We start from the raw sequence: 27,378 nt of genomic DNA on the forward strand, positions 1-27,378 counted from the left end.
GACAGAAAAGTAATTCCATACCCTCTTTTTCCAGCCACTTTAGCCCTGGATTTAGTCATTGGCATGGTAGGACATAAAACCAGATATTCTAGGGCACATGAAATAAAAAGCAACATTTCTGTGAAGATAATTCTCCTTGTCACTTCTGTAAATGAACATTTGAAATGTGATGAGGAATCTCTATGGCAGGCAACTCAAGTAAGTGTGAAAATAAGAATATCAGTTTATTTTTTTCTATCTCCACTGAATGTTGGTTCAAAATTACATGAAAATTAATTTAAAATCAAATTTCCTTATGTCAGTTTTTTTGGATTGCTGTAACAAATACCATGCACTGAGTCACTTATAAATAATAGAAATTTATTACAGTCCTGGAGGCCAGAGGTCCAAGATTAAGTGTCTAGAGAGAGCCCTCTTTCTCGTTCATAGATGAGTGTCGTCTTCTTATAACCTCACATGCAGAATGTGTGATGGATTTCTCGCCGTCTCTTCTATAAGGGTACTGATCACATTCATGAAGGTCTACTCTCATGACCTAATCACATCCCCTAAACCCCATCTCCTAACATCATCATGCTGGTGATTAGATCAGATAAATTCTGAGGGAGCATAAGCATAGGTACCAGCTTTTCTTTGAGAACCAATGATTCCTAACTCCCCTCAAATTCAATTTTCACTTTGACTCCTGAAGGAAAAACAGATTTTTATACCTCACTTTATTTGTGTCTCAGTGTCAAATCTCTTTTACTAAAGGTTGTTATGTCTACCATTCTAATGTGTTTATGTTTAGAAACATATTTATGGGTTGAAGGAATATTTAGGATACATTTTCCAAAGCTATCTGGTTAGAACTTGTCTTCTGAGCACATGTTCACACCAATGGGGGAAAATAACTTTATGCGAAAGAAAGCACATTAAAAAGAAGCTAGTGGGGCCAGGGATTTAGCTCAGTGGTTCCAGTGCCTGCCTCACAAGCACAAGGGTCCTGAGTTCAATGCCTGATAACCCCCCCACACACACACACACCAAAAAGCTAGTAAGCTGAAAAGATCATTTCTTTCCCTAATCCCAAATAAAGTAGGAGGAAAACCAGTTAATTTGATTTACTAATTAGCAATTACTAAGTATACCACAAATGAGTGAAAATTGCAGAGCTATTTAGATCAGTAGTAAAAGCATAGGTTTGTGTTGTTTTACGAGGTCCTCCTCTTATATTACTAGACAGTGTAGGGCACGTGTGGGATGGAAGATAAGAATTATCTTAAATTACAATTTGAGTTTTCAAAACAATGAGTAGGAAAAAATGCAAGTTGGGATTTGCTTGGATTTTGCAACCCTCATCCTGGGTTTTTTGCTGAATTCTCTGCCATCCTGGCCGAAGCATGGTATTGGAGTACAAATGACTGGGTCAGCTAGGAATGCTGCTTGTGCAGTAGAACCAGGGGAGAAGCCCAAGGCAGCTGTGCCAGTTCATGGACATTAAAATAAGTTTGCATATAAAACAAGAAACCATAACTAATTAACACCAGGCAGGTGGTCTTGTTGGAAACTTAAAATCCAAACTGGGTCAGCAGGGAATACAGACTTGGCAGATAAAACTGTAACTGAAATGACTCCCAAAGACCCGCCAACTAAGCCTTGTGCCAACTGCCTTTATGAAAAAGCTTCCTGTGCCAGTCATTTCTGGGAAAATCAAGCCAAGGACAAATGACTGCCCTTCTTAAAATGAGTGTGATTACATTAAGATTTCAGAGCCTTAACATTTGTGAGGGCAGGAGTGGGATAGCGTGGATGCTGCTCCACACGCATTTATTAATAGCTGGGAAAACCATGCGGAGGGGCTGGCTGAGCTCTCAGCAGGAGAGAGGGTGTGAAGGCTTGTTGGAACGAGTTGGAGTTGCAAGGAGAAAATAGTTAGACCCCCACTGAGTGCCAGAGCAGACTCAGATACTAATAAGGGTTGAACTATCTGTGTACCAGCCAGCATGGATGAAGTGTTGAGAGTGAAAAATAAGTTTTACTGCCAAATGAGCATCAGGAGAAAGAAGACTGAGAGGGTGAGATGAAATAGAGAAACAGAGAAGGGGGTTGTCAGAGGTGTGATTTCTATCACAGGGGCACAAAGAGATGACTCAGCAATGTGTCTCTGCTTAGCTTGCTCTTCCTCCCCAAAGGGGCACGTAAAATGGTGGGATGTTGGACCTGGATGAGCCCTTAGAGATGATCTGGTTCAGCACCCTCATTTTATAGCTGAAGAGGCTGAAGGCTGAAGAGGAAGTGTCTGACCCAAGGCCATGTGCTAAATTCTTTAGCAGAGCCCTCCTAAAAACCCCAGTCTGGAGTCTTTCCATTTGTTGCCCTTTCCACCTCAAAACCAATAAATGCTATCACTGCTGCTTATGCATTCACTCACTTTAAATTAAAAGGTGAACAAAGATTCTAAAGAAAACTCTAGTTTATATAGTAATCAAAGTAATGGATGGATAGTTCCAACTGAACTGTTATAACATTGAAATAATTGATTTTAAATAGCACTGTTCTGACTGAAAGTAAACTCAGTGGAAAATGGCTTTCTTTCAGGAAGGTTTTACTTTTTCCAATTGTGAAAAATAGCGGTATACTAATCTTTAGAACTGGAAAACAGAAGACCATTTAATAAACACCATTTAAAATCCCACTACTATAATTTTATATTTCATTGTAGGTTTTTCAAAGCAACTGTCTTTTATTAAAATTAAGATTATTATACATGCCTTTAAAAAATCAACTTTATTGGATTATTTTCATTGAACAAAATGAACCCATTTTCAGGGACAGCTTTGACTTTTGGGAAGTATGTTTCGCACCCATCAGCTATTCTTGTGTGAGAAATAACTCCTTGCTGTCTTGTCCCATGCAGCTCTGCCTGTCCCAGGCCCTTCTATTTACCTCCTGGTCTCTTATACTCTATCTCGAGGTCTATGTTCCTCTAACCATTTCTCTGTGGGACTTTCTGTTTCTGGCCGTACAGATTCCTAATGAAATCTTCATGTTGAGACAGCATCCACAGCACCCTCTTCCCTTTAATTTTAACCCTAGTTAAACCCAGATTAGTGAAGGAGGGTGAGTGGGGAACAAGAAGGGTAAGGATCCATCACTCACAGTAATTCATTATTCACTAATAAAAGTGTGGTTTAAGTATTATCAAAAGATAGCTTTGATTCCTAAAAGGAAGTCTTCTTCTTTATTACATACACTATGGAAATAACCAGGACCTTTCAATATTACCTTAAAAAACTGGTGTGTTTTAACATGGTCTTATTTCCCCGTCACCCTCCTTTACCAACCCGGGTTTAACTCTGGGTTAAAATTAAGGGTAGGGGTGCTGTCAATGATTTTCCAACATGAAGACTTCATTGTGAATATGTAGGACCAGAAAACAACCATTTCTTAATTACCCTTTCATTTCTACATCAAAGACTTACTATCACTCTCTTCTGAATCACAATTCTCACCTTAATACAGTTATACATTCTTGTCCAGGAATGATATTAACATGGCTGCTACTATTAATTAGAATATAGTGCTTGGGTCTATTGCTTAATTCCTTTAGCAATCCTGTAAGATGGGCCTAGTTATTTTCAGAGTGAGAACATTATTACTTATAATAGTTATAGCATTTATCTATGCCCTAAACTAATAATTTTGTTTTCTTCTTTCTCTTATTAAAATTTATTTTAAAAAATTTTTTAAATTAAACTTCTTGGTACATTTTAGGTATATAATATAGTGACATTCATCATTGGGAATTTGCACCTTAACATAATCCATCTTGGTTCTTATTTTTTCCCCCTTCCCCTACCCTCCCTTCATCCCCTTCACCCCTCCCTATTTACATAGACTTTGTTTCCATTTTTTTTCATTTTCTCATATTAATTCCATTCCCTTCTTTCCTTTCCCCTACCCCTCCCACTTCCTCTTCCCATTTGCCCCTTTTCTTCCTTTTTAACATTATCTATTATACCTTTTAGTCCTTATTTATACTTTCAGTTTCTCATGTCAGAAAAACTAATGAGTCTTTACACATGTGTGTCCTATTTATTTCACTTGAGTATCACCTCAATGTGCATCCATTTAGCTATAAATGTCTACTTTCTCATTCTTTATGCCTAAATAGTACTCCATTTTATATAAAAAAAACACATTGTCTTTATCCAGTCTCCAGTTGATGTGCAAGTGGGCTGCTTCCAAGTTTTAGCTATTACAAATTGTGCTGCTATGAACATGGGGTCACATATATCACTATGGTATGATTCTTTTAATTCTTTTGGGAAGATACCCAGCAGGGGAATAGCTGGGTCAAATGGGACCTCTTAGCCCTAGTTCTTTGAGGTATCTCCATGCTGATTTCCAGAGTGGTTGCACCAGTCTACACTCCCACCAGCACTGGTGCAGGGTTTCTCTTTCCCCACTGTCCCACCAGCATTTGTTATTGGTTGATTTCATGATAACAGCCATTCTTTCTGGAGTAAGGTGGAATCTCAGCATTGTTTTCATTTGCATCTCTTGAATGACCAGTGATGTTGAACATTTTTTCATATGTTTATTTGCTATTTCTACTTCTTTATCTGAGAAATGTTTGTTGATTTCAGAGGCTCATTTTTGGATTGGGTCTTTAAGTTTGGGAGGTCTGATTTGTTTAAGTTCTTTATAGATTCTAGATAGTAGACCTTTGTCTGAGAAACAGCTGGTGAGAATTTTTTCCAACCTTGTAGGTTGTCTCTTCACACTGTTGGTGGTTTCTCTTGCTATGCAGAAGCTTTTGAATAAGAAGAGATCCCACTTGTTGATTGTTTGTGCTAGTTGACGGGCAACTGAGGTTTTGTTCATAAAATCTTTTCCTATGCCAATGTCTTCAAGAGTTCCACTTAACTTGTCTTCCAGGTGATTTAATGTTTCTGTTTTAATATTTAGATCTTTAATCCATTTCGATTTTAGTTTAGTGCATGGTGAGAGATATAGGTCTAGTTTTAGTCTTTGGCAAGTTGAAATCCAATTTATCCAGCATCATTTATTAAAGAGGTTATCTTTCCTCCAGTGAGGGTGTTTGTCAAAAATGAGGTGGCTGAGTGTGTCTGGAGTTGTTTCTGCATCTTCTAATCTGTTTTACTGGTCCTCGGGTCTGTTTCTTTGCCAGTACCATGCTATTTTTATCACAGTAGCTTTGTAGTATTGTTTCAAGTTGGGGGTTCTAATACCCTCTGCCATGTCTCTGTTGCCTAGAATTGCTTTTGCTATTCTAGGTCTCTTCTTGTTCCAAATGAATTTTTGGATTGTTTTCTCAAGGTCCATGAAGTATGCTGCTGGGATTTCAATTGGGATTGCATTGAATATATATAGCAGTTCTGGAAGTATGGTCATTTGCACTATGTTGGTTCTTCCTACCCAGGAGCAAAGGATATCTTTTCATATTCTGTTTCCTCTTTCATCTGTTTCATCTGTTTTTTAGAGTGCTATAGTTTTCAGAGAAGAGGTCTTTGATTTCTTTGGTTAGGTTGATTGCTAGGTATTTCAGTTTTTTGGATGTTATTGTGAAAGGAATTGTTTGCCCTATTTCTCTCTCAGTGAGTCTGCTGTTCATGTACAGGAAGGCTATTGATTTTTGTGTGTTGACCTTGTGTCCAGCTACTTTACTGAATTTGGTTACTAAGTCTTGAAGACTTTTGGTGGAGTTCTTGGGGTCTTCTATATAGAGTATCGTGTCATCTGCAGATAATGACAATGTGATTTCTTCATTTCCTATCTTTATTCCTTTTATTTCTTTCTCTTGTCTAATTGCTGTGGCTAATGTTTCCAAAACTATATTGAATACAAGTGGTGATAGTGGACATGCTTGTCTTGTTCCTGATTTTAATGTGAAGAATTTCTGGTTTTGACCATTCAGTATGTTATTGGCTATTGGTTTTTCATAGATGGCTTTTATCAGATTGAGGTAGAGACCATCTACTCCAATTTTTTGTAGGTTTTTTTTTTTAAATCATGAATGCATGTTGGATTTTGTCAAGTGCTTTTTCTGCATCTGTTGATATGATCATACGGGTTTTGTCCTTGGCTCCATTGATATAGTGTATTACATTTATTGATTTGCGTATATTGAACCATCACTGCATCCCTGGGATGAATCCTACTTGGTGTGGGTTTATGACATTCTTCATGATCATCTGCATTCTGTTGGCCAGTATCTTATTAGGGATTTTTGCATCTATGTTTATAGTGAGATTGGCCTACAGTCGTCTTTTTCGGTTGGGTCTTTCTCTGTTTTGGGGATCAAGGTGATGGTCGCTTCCAGGAATGAATTTGGGAGTATTACTTCTGATTCAATTTCATTGAAGAGTTTAAACAGTAGTGACAATAGTTCCTCTCTAAATGTCTTGTTGAATTCAGCTGTGAAGCCATCAGGGCCTGGGCTTTTCTTAGTTGGTAAGTTTTTAATTATGTTTTCAATTTTGTTGGTTGATATTGGGTTGTGTAGAATTTTTAGATCTACTTCATTCAACTTTGGTAATTCATATGTATCGAGGAATCTGTCCATTTCCTCTGTGTTTTCCATCTTATTGGCATATAGCTTCTCAAAGTAGGTATTGATGATCCTCTGGATTTCTGCTGGGTCTGTTTTAATTTCAGACTTTTCATTCCTAATTGCATGGATTTGGGCCTTTTCTTTCCTTTTTCTGATGAGATTGGCTAAGGGTTTGTCAATTTTCTTTATTCTTTCAAAGAACCAAGTCTTGGCTTCATTGATTTTTTTGTATAATTCTCTTAGTCTCCATTGCATTGATTTCTGCTCTGATCTTTATAATTTCCTTCCTTGTATGAGCTTTGGGTTTGTCATACTCTTTCTAGAAGCTTGAGGTTCACCATCAGGTTGTGTAACTGAGCTTGCTGTTTTCCTCATGTGAGTATTTACTGCTATGAATTTCCCTTGTAAGACTGCTTTCATCGTGTCCCATAGATTCTGATATGTTGTATTGTCATTGTGATTTAATTGTAGGAACTGTCTGATTTCTTCTTTAATTTCATGTGTGACCCATTGGTTATTCAGAAGTGTGTTGTTTAGTTTCCATGTGTTTATGAAATTCTTATGGTTTCTTTCCTTTTTTCCCTATTAAGTTTATTGGTACATTTTAGGAGTAAAATACAGTTACATTCATCTTTGGGACCTTGTACCATTGCATAAATATCTTGGTTCTTATTTTTTGCCCCTTCCAGTGCCCTCCCTTCACCCCCTCCACCCTTCCCTATTTGCAAAGACCTTGTTTCCATTTTTTTTCTTTTCTCATATTTTTTCTTTTCCCTTCTTTCCTTTCCCCTACCCCTCCCACTTCTCCTGCTCCTTTAGACCTTTTCTTCCTATTACACCATATCAATTATACATTTTTAAAATTACAGTACCAAGATCTTGGAGACGTTACCACAGATTTTACAGAATTTAAAAGGATATAGAAAGCATATTACAAAAATCTTTTTTGAAATAAATTTGACAACTTCTAAAAAGTATCTTGGAAGACAAATCAATGAAATTAATGCTTGAGGAAATATACAATTTGAATAGCACCTATTAAGGAGAGTACATTCCTAGCTTGAAAACCTACCTATAAGACAACAACAGGCTCACATACATTTTTTTTTCTTTAAATTCTTTTATTGGTACATTTTAGGTATACAATACATTTACATTTCTCACTGGGAACTTGTCCCTGTACATGGTGTACCTTGGTTCTAATTTTTTCCCCATTCCCAGCCCTCCCTTTACCCCCTCCACCCTTCCCTATTTACAAAGGATTTGTTTCCATTTTTTCCATTTCTCATCATTTTTCCTTTCCTTTCTTTCCTTTCCCCTACCCCTCCCACTTCCCCTACCCCTTTGGACCTTTTCTTCCTGTTTTGCATTATCAATTATTCATTCTAATCACTGGTATATTTCAGGTATATAATATAATGACATTCATCATTGGAAATTTGCACTTTTACATAATCTCTCTTGGTTCTTATTTTGCCCTCTTCCCTGCCCTCCCTTCAACACCTCCATCCCTCCCTATTTACAAAGACTTTGTTTCCATTTTTTCATTTTCTCTTATTAATTCCATTCCATTCTTTCCTTTCTCCTACCTCTCCCCTACCCATCCCACTTCCCCTTCCCCTCTGTCCCTTTTCTTCCTATTTAATATTATCTATTATACCTTTTAGTCCTTATTTACACTTTCAGCTTCTCACATTAGAGAAACTATTTGATATTTACATGTGTGTCCTATTTATTTAACTGAAAAATTATATCGAACATTTAAAGCAGAAAAAGAAGGAACACTTCTCCCCTCATTTTAGGAAATCAACATTGTGCTAATCCTAAAACTGGATAAAGATAATAGAAGAAGAAAGTATGAACATAGATAGAAGTATAACAAAACAAACTATTATAAATCAGATCTGGCCGTATGGAGAAAGTGGTTTTATTATAGGAATGGCAGTGTTGGTTCAGCATTGGAAGATCCACCCCCAAAAGTCATCATTTTAACAGAGGAAAGGAAAAAGCCATATGATCCTGTCACTAGTTGGAGAAAAAGTATTGGCCTAAATTCTACACCTGATCATGGGAAAAGCTATCAGGAGACTAGAAGTAGAACAGAACTTTCTCAACAGATCAAAGATATGTATTCCATACTTCCAGCAAAAACAACTTACATGAATGGAAAAGATACAATGCTTTCTCCCTAAGGTGTGGAACAAGGGCAGATATGCCTACTCTTCATCTGTCCATTAAACTTTGAAACATAGGCCCAAACCAAAATAGTCTGGCAATAAAATGACACAATTAGGATAGGACTGGCAAGGTAGAAGCAGAATCTTTAAATGTAGGTAAAATAATCATCTACAGAGAAAATACTAAGAAATCTCTAGGAGCCCCTAGAACTTGTATTTGAATTTAGCAGGATTAGAAAACACAAGGTATATATTAAAAATTAAGGTCTATGTATACTTGCTATAAATGAAGAGTTGGATATTGAAATTTAAAAGTTATGTAGGAATACAAAGGACCTAGAAAAGTTAAAAAAAAAAAGTGTTGGAAGACATTTAGGACCTAATTTTAACACTTCCTCTAAAGCTGCAGTAATCAAGGTAGTGTTGGTGTAAGGAAAGACATAGAGATCTTTGGAATAAATCAGAGAATCTACAAATAGAACCACTCATATATGGTTCCCTGAGTTTTGAAAGATTATTTAACATTAGCATTTTATAGAATATAAACTCAATTCAAGAGCAGAGGAAAAGATAGTGTTTTCAGCAAATGGCACTAGAATACCTGGTATCCATATATAAAAAATTAACCTCAACCTTTTATTTCCATACACAAAAATAACTTGAAAAGACCTATGAACCTAAATATGAAAGACTAAAACTATAAGACTTTAAGAAGAAATTATAAGGGAAAATGTTTATGAATTCAGGGTAGGCAAGAACTACCTAGGATACAAAAGACATGATGTATAAAAGAAAAAAAGTGATAAATGAGATTTCATCAAAATTTAGAACTTTAAATGACATCATTAAAATGAAAAGTAGTCCTTAAACAGACCATATTTACAATACATACAACCTATGACCAGAATATATAAAGAACTCTTACAGCTCATTAATAGACAACCCAATTAAAAAGTAGACATAAGAAGATGATAAATAGCCAGTATAGCACAAGGAATGGTGTGCAACTCTAGAATCAGAAAAATACTAATCAGTACAATAATAAGATTGAATTATACACTCATTAGGGAGATGAAGTCAAAAGTTTTAAAACCCTTGTCATGACTTTTTGTTGGATTCTCCCCCTTTGTGTTTAATTTGTCACGTCCGATGGATTCATTCTGCTGGGTTTCCTGGGGTTGTGATCCTCATTGTCTTTTCCTAGGGTATTGTCTAAAATTTGTTGGAGTGCCGGTTTGGTATTCATGAAGTTCCTGAGGTGCTCTTTATCATGAAAGTATCTTATTTCTCCATCAATTTTGAAAGATAGTTTTTCAGGGTACATCAATCTGGGTTGGAGGCTGTTTTCCTTTAGGGCTTGAAATACATCACTCCAAGGCCTTCTTGCCTTGAGGCTTTGCATTGAGAAGTCTGCTGTGATTCTGATGGGCTTTCCTTTGTATGTGATTTGTTTCTTTTCTCTCACTGCTTGTAGAATTTTATTCTTCTGTTGGGTTTCTGGAATCCTAACTATTATATACCTATATGTAGATTTTTTCTTGATCAAGGTGAGTTGGAGTCCTGTATGCCTCACTTATCTGTATGTCAAGTTCCTTTACCCTACTTGGGAAGTTTTCTGAAATTACTTCTGTGAACAGTTTTTTTTATGTCATCTGCACTCTCTCCTGTTTCTTCATTGACTCCAATCAGTCTTATGTTATTCTTCTTTGCATCATCTAGCAGCTGCTGGATTGATTTCTCATGGCCCCTTACAATTTTAAAGCAATTTTTCTTTTCTTGGTCACTAATTTCAATCTTCTATATCTGAAATTCTGTCCTCACATTGGTTCATTCTGCTGCATAGACTTTCAATGGAGTTTTTAATCTCCTGGAAATCTGTTTGGATCTGTTTTTTGGATTCCATTTGTTTCCTATGTTGGGATTCCATCACGTTCCTCAGATCCTCTATTTTTTTATCTGTGTCCTCTCTAGATTTATTAATCATGTCTTGCACTATGGGCACAATCTCTGCTGCTATCTGAGAAATTATTTTTGATTTCATTTTTTCTAGATCCTCTTTTATTGCCAATTCAGGGAGTCCAGGTGGTTGAGTATCAGAGTGTTCCATCTCGTTTCCCTTTGTGGTTGCTGTAGGTGATCTGGAAGTCTGTTTTTGAGGGTTGTTTATGTGTCTTCTCATTTCCACGGAGGCGGGGGGTGCTGCTGGTGCCCCCTCGGCTCACCTCCTATGCCCTGGGAGCAGTGGAATGGTGGCTAAGGAGCCTCCTCCTGGGTGCTGGGATTGGCTCACCTCCTCTGCTCTGGGAGTGGTGGTATGGTGGCCCATTCTTGCGGTTTCTTTTGCTATTGATCTCCAATTTCATCACACTATGTTCTGATAATGTACAAGGTATAACTTCAATTCCTTTGCATTTACTTAAACATGTTCTATGAGTGAGTATGTTATCTATTTTGGAGAACAACCTATGTGCAGCTGAAAAGAATGTGTATTCTGATTTTGTGGGGTGGAACACTCTGTAAACATCTAAGTTCATTTGTTCAAGAGTTTGAGTTCTAGTATTTTGTTGCTTTTTTTTTGTTTAGTTCATGCATCTATTTGGGACAGTGGGGTATTTAGGTCCTCCACTACTATTGTATTAGTGCTTATTCGATTTTCCATGTCCATTAGTATTTGTTTTATATAGTTGGGTGCACTAGTGTTTGGTGTATATATATATATATATATTTATGATTGTCATCTCTTCCTCTTTGTTCCCTTTACAAGGATGTAGTGTCCTTCTTTGTCTCCTTTAATTAGTGTTGGTTTGAAATTCACTTGATCTGGGAAGAGTATAGCTACTCCTGCTTTTTTCAGGATCCTTTCCCATGGAGTATTGTTTTCCACCCTTTCACTTTCAGTGTATGAGTATCTTTTTGAATTAAGTGTGTTTCTTGTATGCAGCCTAGTGTTGGCTCTTGCTTCTTGACCCATTCTGCCAGTTTATTTCTTTTGATTGGTGAATTGAGACCATTAACATTGATGGTTATAACTGATATGTATTGACTTATCCTTGTCATGACTTTTTCTTTCTGTTGGTTTTCCTCCCTCTGCATTTAATTTCTTGTTGTGCCAGATGGATTCATTCTGTTGGGCTTCCTGGAGTTGTGATCCTCATTGTCTTTTCCTAAGATATTGTTTAAAATTTTTTGGCATGCTGGTTTGGTATTCATGAAGTTCCTAAGGTGTTCTTTATCATGAAAGTATCTTATTTCTCCATCAATTTTGAAATATAGTTTTGCAGGGTACATCAATCTGGGTTGGAGGTTGTTTTCCTTTAGGGCTTGAAATATATCACTCCATGATGTTCTTGCCTTGAGGGCTTGTGTTGAGAAGTCTGCTGGGATTCTGATGGCTTTCCTTTGTATGAGATTTGTTTCTTTTCTCTAACTGCTTGTAGAGTTTTGCTATTCTGTTGGTTTCTGGAATCTTAACTATTATATGCATATATGTAGATTTTTTTTTATCCCAGCTAGTTGGAGTCCTGTATGTCTTGCTTATTGTATGTCATGTTCTTTTCCCCTACTTGGGAAGTTTTCTCCCACTACTTCTGTGAACAGATTTTTATGTCATCTGCACTGTCTCCTGTTTCTTCGTTGACTCTGATCAGTCTTATGTTATTCTTCTTTGCATCATCTAGGAGGTGCTGGATTGATTTCTCATGGTCCCTTACAATTTTAAAGCAATTTTTCTTTTCCTGATCACTAATTACAATCTTATCTCCTACATCTGAAATTCTGTCCTAACATTGTTTCATTCTGCTATGTAAACTTTCAATGGAGGTTTTAATCTCCTGGAAATCTGTTTGGATCTGGTTTTTTTATTCCATTTGTTTCCTATGTTGGGATTCCATCATGTTCCTCAGCTCCTCTATTTTTTTTTCAATCTGTGTCTCCTCTAGATTTATTAATCATGTCTTGCACTATGGATATGATTTCTGTTGTTATCTGAGAAATTTTTTCTGATTTCATTTTTTCTAGATCCTCTTTTGTTGCCAGTTCAAGGAGTCCATGTGGTTAAGTGTCAGTTTGTTCCATCTATTGCCCTTTGGGGTTTCCTTAGGTGATCTGGAAGTTTGGTTTTGAGACTTGCTTATGTGTCTTCTCATTTCAACAGATGCAGCCTGCTGTGCCTTTCTTGAGGCAACTTTTTGCTCAGCCAGTGGTCTTCAGTTCTGAGCAAGCCACCGAGTGGCCTTTTCTCTGCTGGTCACCAGTGTACCAATTCCTGAGTTCAGAGTGGTGGCCTTCTGGATGCTTGAGGTGGCCTATTGTCTGGGAGGGCCTTTGGCTGGGGGCTGTGCACTCCAGACCCTCGTGTCTGAGCATGATTATGGCTAGGGTCTCCACAGAGTTGCTGATGGTATTGGGACGAGCCTCTGGCTGTTGCTTGTGCCCTTGTGCAGCTCTGTTCCAGGTGGGCCCTAGGCTTGGGCCTGTTTGCTCAAGTGGTGGCGGGTCAGGGCTGGGCCCTGGCTAGACCTGCCTGAGCCAGGCTGCTATGGTGCACACCACTGCTTGCTGGGATCTGCATCCACTTACTGATGGTATGGGGTGGGTCTCTGGCTGATGTTTGTGTGCCTCTAAAATTTATTAATAAGAGTGAATTTTATATCACAATATTTAAATAATAGAATATTAAAGGAAATGTATGAACTCTGCATTCTCTCATGGGAAAGGATTAGTGTGCTTTCATCTGTACCATTGTGATAGGCATAAAGGTGGCTTTGATATTATCTTTATTCAGGAATTATTTCCCTCAAGGAATGTATGTGACTGCCATATTGTGAAGAGGTGGCCTGTGATTATCCTTTGATGTGTCAACAGGGCCAGACTATATGGTCCCCAGTTATTCACTCAAACATCAATCTGTGTGTTGTTTTTGAAGGTGTTTTATACATGTGATTAAATTCTACCATCATTTGACTTTAACAAGGGAGATCTTACACAGTCTGGTAGGCCTGTTTTTGTCTATCTTGTGTGGCTATCACAGAATATCATAGACCTGATAGTTTACAAAGGAAACAAACTTATTTCTCACAGTAGAACCTGGGGAGTCCAAGATCAAGGTGGCAGCAACAGGTAAGGGCCTTTGTGTGGAGTCATCACATGGTGAGGGGCCAGGGGCACCAGAGCAAGAGGCAAACCAAACTTGGTATTATAACAACCTACTCTCATGGTAACTAACCTGTCCCTTTGATAATGGCATTAGTCACCTCTAGTTACCTCTTAACAGGCCTCACTTCCCAACACTGTTGCTTTGGCAATAGATTCTAACATGTTAAGTTTGCCATATTCAAATTTTAGCAACTTGATTCAATCAGTTGACACAGAGCCATGTCTTCTGTGAAAAGGAGGAAATTCCTTCTGTAGACAGCAGGATTAGCCCATGCCATGGCTTCCAGGTCACCCTTCCTGATCATCTGCCCTGTGGATTTTAACTTGCATAACTAGCCCCCATAATCATGTAAGGTAATTCCATGTAGCAAACCTCTTAGAGCATCTCTTGCTGGTTCTGTTTCTCTGGTTGAAGCTTTGCTGACTTGGGAAAAGAAACACCTCCAAGCCAGATGGCTCCAGGTAGCAGAGGTGAGGCTACTACTGCACGCATTTGCTTCCCCTTCCTACCAGGTGGCTCAGTCGCCTTCCCATTTGGCTGGTATTCTCTGCCCTGATCTGGCTACCCTAGATCCTGTCCTGGATTCTGCTTTGTATCCTGCTTACATTGAATCTTTGTTTTTTTTCTTTTTTCTTTTTGGTACTGGGGATTGAACTTGAGTCCTTGCACTTGCGAGGCAGCTGGCAGAACCACTGAGCTAAATCCCTGGCCCACTTTGACTTTTATTAAAGGCACAGCATAGAGGAAAATGTTTCAGTTTATCATGTGTAGCTGTGGAATACAGTGATCTGTCCAGACAGCTTAGAATTTAGCTTGTACTTTTCACTTTAACCAATTGGTTATTGATAAGCTTATTTTTTATAATTTGTGGCACCAACATGGACAGATTTTTAGAATCATTGCTGAGATTGAAATTACAGTTACTAAACTGTGGAATTCAATTTGTTTTAATTTCATTATAAATAACCATATGAATTTTTCTTCCCCATGTGGCAAGACTCTTATTGAATGTTTTATTTTTTGAAGGATGATTCCTCAAATTTATTAGACTTACAGGGATGAAAAGTTTTCACAAGGCAGATTTTGAGGGATGTCCTATGTTTACAGGCTTTTTTGAGAATCTTGCTGTGGAAAGGGGTCAACACTGAACTCCAGAGGTCTGTACTTAAATGGAGAAGCAATGGATTTTCAACTTATCAAATGCAGTACCTTTTCTTTATAAGAAATAAATATTGCTTATATCACATTTGCTATTTAAAAATGAGACTTATTGATAATAGATCATATACATATTAAGAAAACCATAGTATGGTAGAATGTGCTAACAAAAAAGTAGCTAAAACTAAAAGAAAAAAATTTACAACAAAATAATACCTAATTCCCAAACTAAATGTTTAGACATGGCTACATGAGGAAATTTAATGAAGGAGTCAACTGTTCAACTCATCTGAGGTCCCTATTAATACCATAGCTGCATATGTGGGCTGGATATATGTGTCATAGTGGTGGCTTAATTATTATGGGGAGTGATACATTTAGTGATGTGGTTTTCTGATACAGTGAACTCCTTAGTGGACCTCAGAGAAAAAAATTACAATTTTCCCTTGATTTACATGGTGGTTGCATTTCAGGAAAACATACTGCATATTAAGATGGTATAAATGTACTTTCTGTTCAAAATTGAGTTAGTTTACAACCTCAGAGAATTAACAGTTATATTTTTGTAAGCCCCAGAGAGCAGAGAATATGTTTCACTCAGAACTTCTGAAATAGTATTTAGCACATAGTAGGCTTTTAGTAAATATTTGCATGAATCCATGAAAATTTTTCCTCTCTAAAAAATTAAGCAGGACTTTTGGAAGTTGTGTAGGTTGAAGGACAATTATGTACTGTGCAGGACTGCCCCAGAAGCCACAGGAGGACTAGCATTTGTTGCCCTTACTCACTAAAGCCAGAAATGTTCCTAATTATTTTGGGAACCCAAACCTACTACCACAAATTTCCAAATTGCCCATTTGGGTGTACTATTGAGAACCACAGAATTAAGTAATAATGTGGGCACAGCATCTGTTCATTAGATGCTAGGAAAAACCCATTCACAGGAACGATGCCTTAGTCAGTAGAGATGAGGCAGCTCTGTTCCAGAGAATGTCTGCTTTGAGGTATGTGCCCAATCATGTGGCTGTAACACTGGGAGAAAAGGTAGTCAGTCACTACAGGTTTTGGTAGGGTGGATAGGATGCAGGGAACAACCACAGTCAGTTCACAGGGAGCTTTGTGTGAGTTAGAGAAAGGTACTTGCTCTGGACAGACCAGTTAGATAAAGAACCATAGCTGGCACCTGATGGAACACATGACTGGTCACATGACTTGATAAGTGGTACTCTGCCTAGAATTCTGCCTCCCCTTCTGGCCTCTTGGTCAAAGTGCTTCATTGCAGGAGTCACACATATCTTTTCTCACTTTCCAGATGAGACAGAAATCAAGAGCTAAGAGCAAAAGATAAATTCCAGACTAAGTAGATGGGTGGATGGCTCAGGATGGCACTGATAGCTTTACCATATTCTGGAAAATCATAGCCTGGGTAAAAAAAATTGTGAGTGGCGAAGGTAAGTGGTAAAGTGCCAAGAAAAACATAGATAAAAAGATGGTAAATTTAGAAAATTCCCCCAATAAGTTTAAGGGATATCCTCTTCATATTTTGGGTAGTAAAGGTAGATAATACTTATATATTATTCTAGATGCATTTCCGTATCAACATTTGGGACTTTAATTATCACTGCATTTGGGGTGATGAAGCCTTGGGATATTTGAATTCCAGCTAAATACATACTTAATTGACATGCACAGGGAAATCTATTTAGTAGCTTTCTATAGTGGTAAATATTTTGGTGGGAACAGATATTTTTGAGTGTCCAGGGAATCTGCCTCCCAGAATCAAAGGGCCTTCCTGGTGAGGATGAAAGAAGAGAAGGTCTTAAAGGAAAATTCTTTAGATTGACCTTTTCTGTCTTATGCCAAACTCTTTTTGTCACTGTCTTCTATGCCCACAAGATTTCTCTTCAGCCTTATTGAATGAATGTAGAGAAACAACATCTGATTTATTAAGGCTCATTGCCCTGTCATTTTGTTTCTCTTTTCCATGACTTCCTTATAAATCAGAATTCTCCTTTCATAGATCCGCCACAAGGAAGCCCCTAGTCCTACCAGGAGGCTTTCTCTAAACCTGTGCAGGGTGGGAGCATGAGTGAGGATGGGCTAAGTTATACAAATAACATGAAAGTCTTGATGTCTTAACAGAACAAAACTTTAGCTTTCCTGATGTGTCCAGACCAATTTTCTGGGATGGCAATGGTTTAAACCCTGGGATGCTTCTGTGTTCCTTCTTATACTTCTATCTCAGTAGGTTCTTCCTTAATCATCATACCATAGAAAGAGAGTTCTATAGTGTATCTACTCAGTAATTTAATTCCTTGACCCAGAAATAGGACCTATCACTTTTGCTTACAGCTAATGATTAGATTTGAGGGAGTTGTCGTCTTGTGCTCAGGTGAGGAGCATCATGTATGAATGAACATTGAGAGTGAAGTATGACTCCCATGTGTGCCAAGTGGATTAGTCTACACAGGCTGCCATAACAAAATACCACAGACTGGATGGCTAAAACAACAGAAATATATTTTCTTATAATTCTGAAGAGTATAAGTCAAAAATCAAGGTGTTGGCAGGTGTTTCTTTCTTTGGCTTCCAGCTGACTACTTCCTCACCATGCCCTCATATGGCCTTTCCTCTATGTGCATGCATCCCCTGGGATTTCTCAATATGTCCAAATTCTTCTTACAATGGCACCAGTTAGACTGAATTAAAGTCTACCCTCATTGTCCCATTTGAATTTAATCACTTCTTTGAAAGCCCTGTCTCCAGTCATATTCTGAGCTATGTGGGATTAATATTCAGCATATGAATGTTGACAGGGACACAATTCAACACATAAATCAAGTAACACTGAGGTTTTTGTCCAGGCAGCGTGTCCCACCTGTTGTTGAGATCCCAATACACATTTCATGCCAAGGTCCAAGTGTCAGCTTTCCCCTAATGTTTGTTGCCTCATTGTACTTGTCCTAAGCTGCAGGCCATAGTTAACCTTTGGGTATGTATTCTTTTGTCTGAGTGGGATTCTTTTCTCACATTATTTGGTGATGGCTGGTAGGAGCCAACATGTACTGGAGATAACTTGGATATAAGCAATGGTATTATCCCTAGAGACAAAACTGAAGATTGGGAGATACTTCATTAGCATTCTTTTTCAACTTTTTTGTGTTTCTGTCTTAAGAAGCTGTAAAAGGGGTCATTCTTGTCCTTCTGTCACTAGGTGTGGAGTATATAAAATGTGATAAAATGTGAAACTATATACAATACATGATGTGGGAAAAGCTATGTGGTCCAGTAGGCAGAGGCTGAGTTGAAGGGGTAAGGATGGCATAAAGAGAAGAGGAGGGGACACAAGGTAGACAGTATCAATGTTTCCTCTGCCTCACTGTCACCCCTCATGCAGACATACTGACAGGCACATACGCTTGGACCTCAGAAGCCAGCACTGTCCTGCTTAGAACAGGGCTGAGACAGTCAAAGCCTAATAGGTGACCTTGGGGGAAGACTCTGGGCCACGTAGGGCCCCTTCCTTGATTGTAGTGTTGGGTGCTTGGCCTTATTCCTGTTTGTCCACATAAAATTTTCTCCTCCTGGCCGGCTGTCAGTCTTCTGTCAGACATCACTTGAAAAGGACTGTTTCTGAGCTACCTTGAAGGAAAGGAGGCATCAGATATGAAAGCAATTGCTGTGAGCTTTCTCTCTGTCCTTTGGCCACACGACTGCCCAGAAAGGAAAGGAAAGCATAGTCCCTAGTGCCAGTATAAAGATGGAATGGCGTTTGTGATGCTCCCAAGTCTCTACCCCAGCAAGTGCCACTTTCTTTGGTTTGAAGCACATGCAGCAGCCAGATAGTGAGCCACTAAAGAAAGGAAAGTTGGCACTGAAGAAGATGAACCAGGAGTCATGGCCTAGTTTAGGGTTAGGATCAGTCATGCCCAAGGATCACCAAGAATAGAAGGAATGGTGGTATACCTCACAGTAGGATCAGTAGCAGAACTGAGAGCTAGCTAATGACTGTCTTCCCCTGGCCTTGTGCATATGGCTATGAGACTCAGGCGAGTCCAACAAATTAAAGTTTAAGGTCAAGAAACAATACAGAAATGGTCATTACACAGTCTCATTTCCACTGCCTTGGAATTATTCTCAGTGGTCTCAAGGTGGGAAACTTCAATGGTAACAATGAGGATAAGGCCCATGAACCAAGAGCTGATATTTCTGAAGATGGCCATCATGATGGCTAAATTTTATGAGTCAGGTCCCCACCAGTGGTGGGGAACCTTTGGCACACATGCCACAGTGGGCTGTTTCTTACTGTTGAAGGCTCTAAAAGGTTCATTATCACTGATGTAGACTATGGTGCTCAGTTGTTTGGTCAACGCTAATTAATATTGCTATGATTATATTTTGTAGATGGGATTAATCTATAATCAGTAGCTTTAAATAAAGAAGATTATCCTCAGTAATGTGGGTGAGTCTCATCTAATCAGCCAATGGTCTTAAGAGCAAAACCTACCTGAGGTGTGAAAAGAAGAGATTCTGTATTAATTGTGTAACACAGAACTCTTTTGTGAGTTTCTAGCCTGTGGCCTGCCCTGCAATATTTTGGGCTTTCCAGCCCCTACGACCATGTGAGCTGATTCTTTGAAAATATACTTTTTATATACAAATCTATTGATCTGTATCATTAGAGAACCATGGCTGATACGGTCATGGTAGGTAAACTCTTGAAGGAAGGCTGTTGGTTGAGATCTATAATCTCATGTATCTCCTTGAGAATATCTGAGTCATCTTTTTTATGAATCAGGCAAGCTTCTGTTCCTCAGGATCTTTGACCCTGAGCTGCTGTTGGTAGGAGCAGAATTTCTGTTTGGTTCCAGCAGGTGGTCAAAAGAAAAGGACCACACAGATCTGGTCATGACTAGGATGGTAAACCTCTCTGAAATGCATTGGCCACTCATAGTATGTGGCCATGGAGCTGCTCAGCAGAAAGGCCATGGACAAGGTGATGATGGGGATGGTCTTGAAACATCAATCTCAGGTTCCCCTTTGTCAGGATGGCTGTGACTAGTAGGGTGACCACCAGATTTGCAGAGCCTGCAGGAACTTGGCATCTGCTTCAGCAGGAAGAAGCTGAAGCAAGATATGAGGAAGATGGCATATGGGACTAGAACATGTCTGGAGATATGAAGAGTGCAAGAAACCTTGCATATACCTGCTGATCATGGTCTGTGATATATTTTGGAACTGGTTCAGATAGTTGGTGAAGTACTTATTGGAGATCACGAAGAAATTCCAGGAAGGTGAACCAGGTGAGCTGGTGTCTCTCCTGTAGCTGGTGGCTGGTTGTTACGGAAATGGAATTCTAAGTTCTACCTATTGGCATTAGGGCCAGAATTGGAGGGGTGCTGGGCAGTCTCTGAAAGAAGGTCAGGGTCCGGCAAAGAGGTTATCCATAACCTTCCCTGTGTCATGTGGTTTGGAATAGAAGCATTTTCAGTTAGGAAGGAGACTTCCAAGCTTCTCAGCACCATCCTCCTTGTAAGAGGCTATGGGCATAGAATTATTTAAGAAGAATTTTAAATAAGACTACCTACTTCAAACTATCAACTCTGCTGCTTCTAATTTGACAAAAGGCCCAAATCTCTTCACTGGAGGAAAGATGGCTTCTAACAAATGGTGCTGGGAAAACTGTCTATCTGCATGCTGAATTTTGAACCTAGACCCATATCTCTCACCGCACACTAAACTAAAATTAAAATGGATCAAAGATCTAAATATTAGAACAGAAACAATCCATTGGAAGACAAAATAGATAAATCTCTTAAAGACATAAATGTAGGCAAAGACTGCATGAACAAAATCCTGATTCTACAAGAAATAATACCAAGCATCAACAAAAGGAATCACATCAAATTAAAAAGCTTCTGCACAGCAAAGGGAACTACCAACAGAGCAAAAAGACAACTCACAGAATGGGAAAACTTTGTCAGTTACTACTCAGACAGAGGACCAATATCTAGAAAATATAAAGAACTAAAAGAAATTAGACCCCCCAAATTTAAAGACCCAATTAAGAAATGCACATCTGAAATGAATAGACACTTTTCAGATGAGAAAATACAAACAGCCAATAAATACATGAAAAAAATGTTGAACGTCACTGGAATGGCTTTCTTGCTCTAGGCTCTGAAAACATTGCAAATTCTTAAGAGACACATTTTAAAGTGCCAAAATGCCATTGACTCTAAGATTAGTATAATTTTCAGTTCAGTTAGAAGTTGCTATCTAATCAACAGTTACTTGTTAACACTCAATTAAAAATAAGAATGAGGGTCGGGGATTTAGCTCAGTGGTTCTGCCACCTGCCTCGAAAGTGCAAGGTCCTGGGTTCAATCTCTGGTACCAAAAAAAAAAAAAAAAAGAATGAACCTCAGTTTTTAACAGAATTATAGTATATGAATCAAGATGCAATTAGTATCCTTGAAAAATGCACAAGGTATTGTTTACTCAGAGATGAAAATGCACAAGTATTATTGTGGCTGAATGAGAAAAACATGGTAGCTAATTTTTTTTTTGGTACTGAGGATCAAACTCAGGTCCTTGCACTTGTGCAGCAGGTGGCAAAACCGCTGAGCTAAATCCCCAGCCCTATGGTAGCTAATTTTGTTTTTCTGGGGCTGTCTTAGGTACTGAGAGTCTCCAAAACCACTAACAAAGTGATTCCTAATATCCATGCTGGCCAATCAACCACACATCAAGAAAATCAAGTTTTTGTTCCACGTAATATATAGAGAATTTTAAACTTTATGTCTGGGTCTGTGACCACACAGGGCAATTGTTCTATGTAGAACAATTTTCTCATTAGGCATAGACTAAAGGTCTTATGAAATATGAGATAATTCATTTTTGAGAGCTGAATGATTACTAACTTTGGATAGTAGACAGCAAGAAATGGCCTGAACAGTGTCAGTTGATGGAATCTAGGAAATCTGAAGATTTTTTTTGATATGTACACTTTGTAATAAATTACTCACATTTAAGTATCTATGTGCTGTTTTTGTTGTTGTTGTTAAGACTTGTTTCCACAGCAGTTTTAGGTTCACAGCAAAATTAAGAAAGTAGAAATTTCCCATATATTCCCTGCTTCTACACATGAACAACCTCTCCCATTATTAACATCTCCCCAACAGAGTGGTACAGTTATTGCAATCGATGAGCTTACATTGACACATCATAATCACTCGAAGTCCACAATTGACATTCAGGGCTTCTCTGAGTGTTGCATAGTCTATGAGTTTGGACAAATATGTGATGACATGTATCCACCATTATTGTATCACACACAGTCTTCACTGGCCTGAAAGTCCTTTGTGTTTCACCTATTCAACCCTGCCCTCTAATCCTTGGCAGCCAGATCTTTTTAACTTTTCCAGAATGTAATATAGTTGGAATTGTACATGTAGCTTTTTAAGATTGGCTTCTTTTACTTAGTAATACGCATGTAAGGTTTCTCTCTGGCTTTTTATGGTTTGATAGCTTATTTCTTTTCAGTGGTGAATAATAGTTTGCTTTCTAGATACTGTATACCATGGTTTGTTCACTAACTGAAGGACATCTTGATTGCTTCTAAGCTTTGCCAATTGTGAATAAAGCTTCTACAGACATCCATGGATTTATTTTTGTTAAGACTTAATTTTCAGTTTCTTTTATACCAAGTAGCATAATTGCAGGATCATATGATAAGAGTATGTATAATTTTCTGAGAAACTCCCAAAAGTTTCCAGAGTGGCCACTCCATTTTGCATTCCCATCATAAGGAATGAGTTCCTGCAGCTCTGTATCTTTGCCAGCACTGGATGCTGCACTGTTCTGGATTTTGGCCATTTGAGATACAGTGGTATCTCTTTGTTGTTTTAATTTGCATTTCCCTTATATTTGATGTGGAGGATATTTTCATATGCTTATTTGCCATCTGTACATCTTCTTTGGTGATGTTTTTAAAGATATATGGCTCATTTTTCTCTAGGTTTGTTTTCTTCATGCTGAGTTTCAAGAGTTCTTTGTATCAGCTTACTTCTCATTGAGCTGGATCAGTTTAACCCAATAAATAGTTAATCAAACAAATCTTTAACAATTATGACTTTCTATATTTGTATTATAATTTTTGATCTTAACACTTTTTGATATTATCTCAAGAGAGATATGGTAGATAGTATTTGACTAATAACCCTGGAACTATTTTTTCTACTTTGCTTAATGTAATTTAGTATACTATTAACTTGTATTTCCCATTTACAGAATAGCCAAGGATATTTCATCACATCAAGAAGAGCACAGTTTGACTTTAAACTCAATGGCTATGCCTCTTGAAAGTGTTTCATTGATTATTTTACTTTGAGACCTGCAAAGTAGAGTAATTATATTGACATTTTATTAATCATTGATTTTGTACCAGGCAAGGTATTTTGAAAATTCTTAATCATAGCCACCAAAATTATGAGTTGTTAAACATATTACGGAGGTTAAGAACTTCATTAAAGCTGGCATCAGAACCCAAGATTTAAATACATGTTTGTCTTCCTCAAAATCAGGATCCTTTTCCACTTTACCTTTGCTGCTATTGGAGCTATATCATTTAAAGCAAATTGTGAAATTGGATTAAAGTCCTAGGAGATCAGTTCAACTTTTATATTAACTGTGAATTAGAACACAATAGAAAAAAACTTTTGACTAGTATGTGTTTTTGAGGATTGCCAAGTATTATTTCCCAATAATCCTTGCTGCTTAGAATATTACCCCTTTGTTTCATAGGCTCTATAGCAGGGTTTTTTAAAAATTCACTTTTGTTCCTGCTAAGCTTTTATAGGCATTTTCCCACTAACGATTTTCCCCACTATGAATTTTTAATACCACATCTAAACTATGTGTCTACTTGTATACTGTGTACATTTAGATGTCTGCTTTATACATAAAGAGAAAGATTTTCTCCTTGTTGAAGGAATAATTTCTATCCTCTTATTGCCCCATCAGAAATCCATTTTCTAGTGTAAATAAGGACTAAAAGGTATAATAGATAATGTGAAATAGGAAGAAAAAGGGGAAAGGGGAAGGGGAAGTGGGAGGAGTAGGGGAAAGGAAAGAAGGGAATAGAATTAATATGAGAAAATGGAAAACTGGAAACAAAGTCTTTGTAAATAGGGAGGGATGGAGGGGTTGAAGGGAGGGCAGGGGAAGGGGGAAAAATAACCAAGAGAGACTATGTAAAGGTGCAAATTTCCAATGATCAAGGTCATTATATTGTATACCTAAAATGTACCAATGATTAGAATGAGTAATTGATAATGCGAATTAGGAGGAAAAGGTCCAACGGGGTAGGGGTAGTGGGAGGGGCAGGGGAAAGGAAAGAAGGGAAGGGAAAAATTATGAGAAATGGAAAAAATGGAAACAAAGTCTTTGTAAATAGGGAAGGGGGGGTGAAGGGAGGGCTAGGAATGGGGAAGAAATAAGAACCAAGATGCATTATGTAAAGGTACAATTCCCAATGAGAAATGTCAATGTGTTGTATACCTACAATGTACCAATAAAAGAATTTTTAAAAATCCCTTTTCTAGAGCCAATTAGATGAAAGAGTGCTCACACAGGAGTTGATCTAAGTTAGTGAGTGAAGTCCACCCAATGCCTTTCCTTTGATGAGATGCCAGGCAAGCACTGGCCCTAGGGGCCTACGTGACGCACAGACCATCCTGCAGGTAAAATGTCCACTTTTCCCATAGTCAGTATAAACATAGTTGAGGATGTGGCACACTCAAAAAGGGTTTGCAGGATTTTTTCTAAAATTGATTTACCTCATGCCTCAGAATATAGGTGGCTTCTGGACCTTCAAGAACTGGGCAGTTTCTGTAAGAGTAACGCTAATACCTGGTTGCAGCCATTCAGGGCTCCATTTATGGGGACCTAGTTTTTCTTTATTGCTTTCAGTCATTATGTTTATTTTAGGGAGCAATTTCAATATTAGCTTTTTAACCTAAAATAGCCCTCTTGCCTATGCTGTGGACAGCTGATGACTAAAGCTCTGTGAAATTTTAAAACCGTTTTTATCACATTGTTTGCACTTGTTTTCCTGAAGATTCTAATCCAGGAGTAAGCTTGCTCCCAGCTCCCCTTTATTCTTTAACCTTTGCTTCAACTTTCCTTTCCCCCAAATCATGACCTTTCCAGAGAGTTTGCTGTACTGGGTCGACTCTGTCCACGTGGGTCATCTTGTCTGTATACACCTTAGTGTGCTTAAAATTACTTTTGCAAACATGTAAGTATGAGCTTTTAAAAACAGATATTGTTCTCTAATGTCAACATTAATTTCCACCCTCTCATGATAGTAAGAACCAGGGTCCAATGGCATTTAGATCTACTAAAGGAAGCACTCCAATTGCATGGTAGCTAATGATCAGGTCCAATTCTCTCTGTTAGGGTTTGTCAGGACTGATGCCATACCTGGAGGAGGGACAGCAATGACTAAACTTCCCATTTGCTGTGATGTAGACTATAGCTATTGAATACAGGGGTTCTGGTTCAAATTTCTATTCTGCTACTTTCTGCAAGAATTCAAAAGTACTTTACTTTTCTCTGTTTTCTAACCTAAAAATGAGGAAGGGAGAATATTGTAGCTATCTCAGTTGACTGTTGTAAAGCTTCAGGGAGAAAATGTGCAAAAGATTTATTGTTTGGTGAATGTTTAGATACTCAACAAACACTGATTGCTGTATCTCCTATGACTACAATGATACTTCTACCACTGTGGTTCTCCTTAAGCATTGTGTGCCTTCTTTTATCCATGTACAAAAAAGTGGGAGGTGTGTATGTTTTAAGCATTTTTTCTCTCTTTTAACTGTAGCTTTATGGACCCTACTCATCTGAGTTAAGAAGACAGAACAGTAACCCAGAAACATATGTAGCTGCCTCATTACACTCTTGCTTTAGTATCAGTTGTAGCCTAACGGGTTTGGAAATTAGATCGGAAAGTTCTCATATTTAGATTACTCTGACAAGTATTTGTGAGGAAGAAGAGATAATAGGAGTGAGATATCAGTAGGGAGCCTCTGAGTGATTCAAGGCAGAAAGGAAGAGGATCTGAAGAGGGTTCCTGGTGTGGAGCTCAGTGTCATGTTGGGGGCAATGTTAGTCCTATTGGCTGTTGGTGAGTGACCACAATGTACCCATGAGGCATAATATTCTAGGATACACAAAATATTTTTTCAGTCCTTTTTAACTATTGGATAAAATTCCACAATAGTGGCTAGTTATACATGGTTCTGACTTCTCAGGCGTGGAATCCCTCCATTTTATTCTTCCACCGTGTATCTACAGAGAGATTTCCCAGTACTCCAATTAAACTTAAGCTCTTGGGGGTTCTTTCAGCTCTATATCTTCCCTAATTTAATAGAAGCCACATAATTCTGATGACTCAAATTTTTAGTTGGAGAAAAAGTTATATGACTATGTTAGAACTGCTAATAACCAATCACTATGACTAAGTGGGTTCCTCTAAAATGAAAGAGTTTATCCTGCACTTCATTGATTAGCATAAAACCAAGTTACTATCCAGCCTCTTCTTATCCTCTCTATATGTCAGCAGAAATCCATATTTATTGTCATTCACAATTCCAAATGTCAAAAGGAGGATGCCTTTGATTTGTGTCGCATCATTAGGGGCAAATACCAAGGCTATATATTTTTGGTGAAAATTCCAAATAATTGTTAAGGTCTAATTCTCTGATATGTCTTAATTTTTTATAGGCATAGGTACAGCATTTTTCTTCAAGACTGGGGGTGACATTTCACCAGTTCAACTGTTTTGCTCATGGCTCAGTCATGGTACAATCATATAGAGCCCTCCTGGCAGTATCAAAGATAGAATTAGTGGGACAGTCCCAGGGCACTGTAGGCCCACCACAGAATAGGGGACAGCCTTGACAGTGAGAGGTCAAGATCTATGTCATGGTGAGGCATGAAATATCAACACCTTGAATTTTTGCTTCTAAGCCAACTAAGAAGAAGGCAGGACATGTAAAGACAGTTGTGTTTTATTTTAAAAATAAGACTGGGAATGTAGAAATGCAGCATCTTGGACAAACAAGTGGGAAGAGAAACATATAAATAAGTCAGTGTTCTGACTTGTCACCTGGAGCTCTGTTCCAACAGCACTGGATTCCTCCGGCTGAAACCAGTTACAAATCATCTCAGATACTAGTATCTGCAGAAGAAGCTAAAAGATGGCCTGACCCCAGAGGTATGTCCAGGATCCCCAACCTCTCCTCAGGTCTCCTCATGATCATTAC

This window comes from Heterocephalus glaber, unplaced genomic scaffold (genome assembly GCF_053883595.1).
Source record: "Heterocephalus glaber isolate CG9 unplaced genomic scaffold, H.glaber_assembly_v1.0 deba00001553, whole genome shotgun sequence".
Lineage (NCBI taxonomy): Eukaryota > Metazoa > Chordata > Mammalia > Rodentia > Bathyergidae > Heterocephalus > Heterocephalus glaber.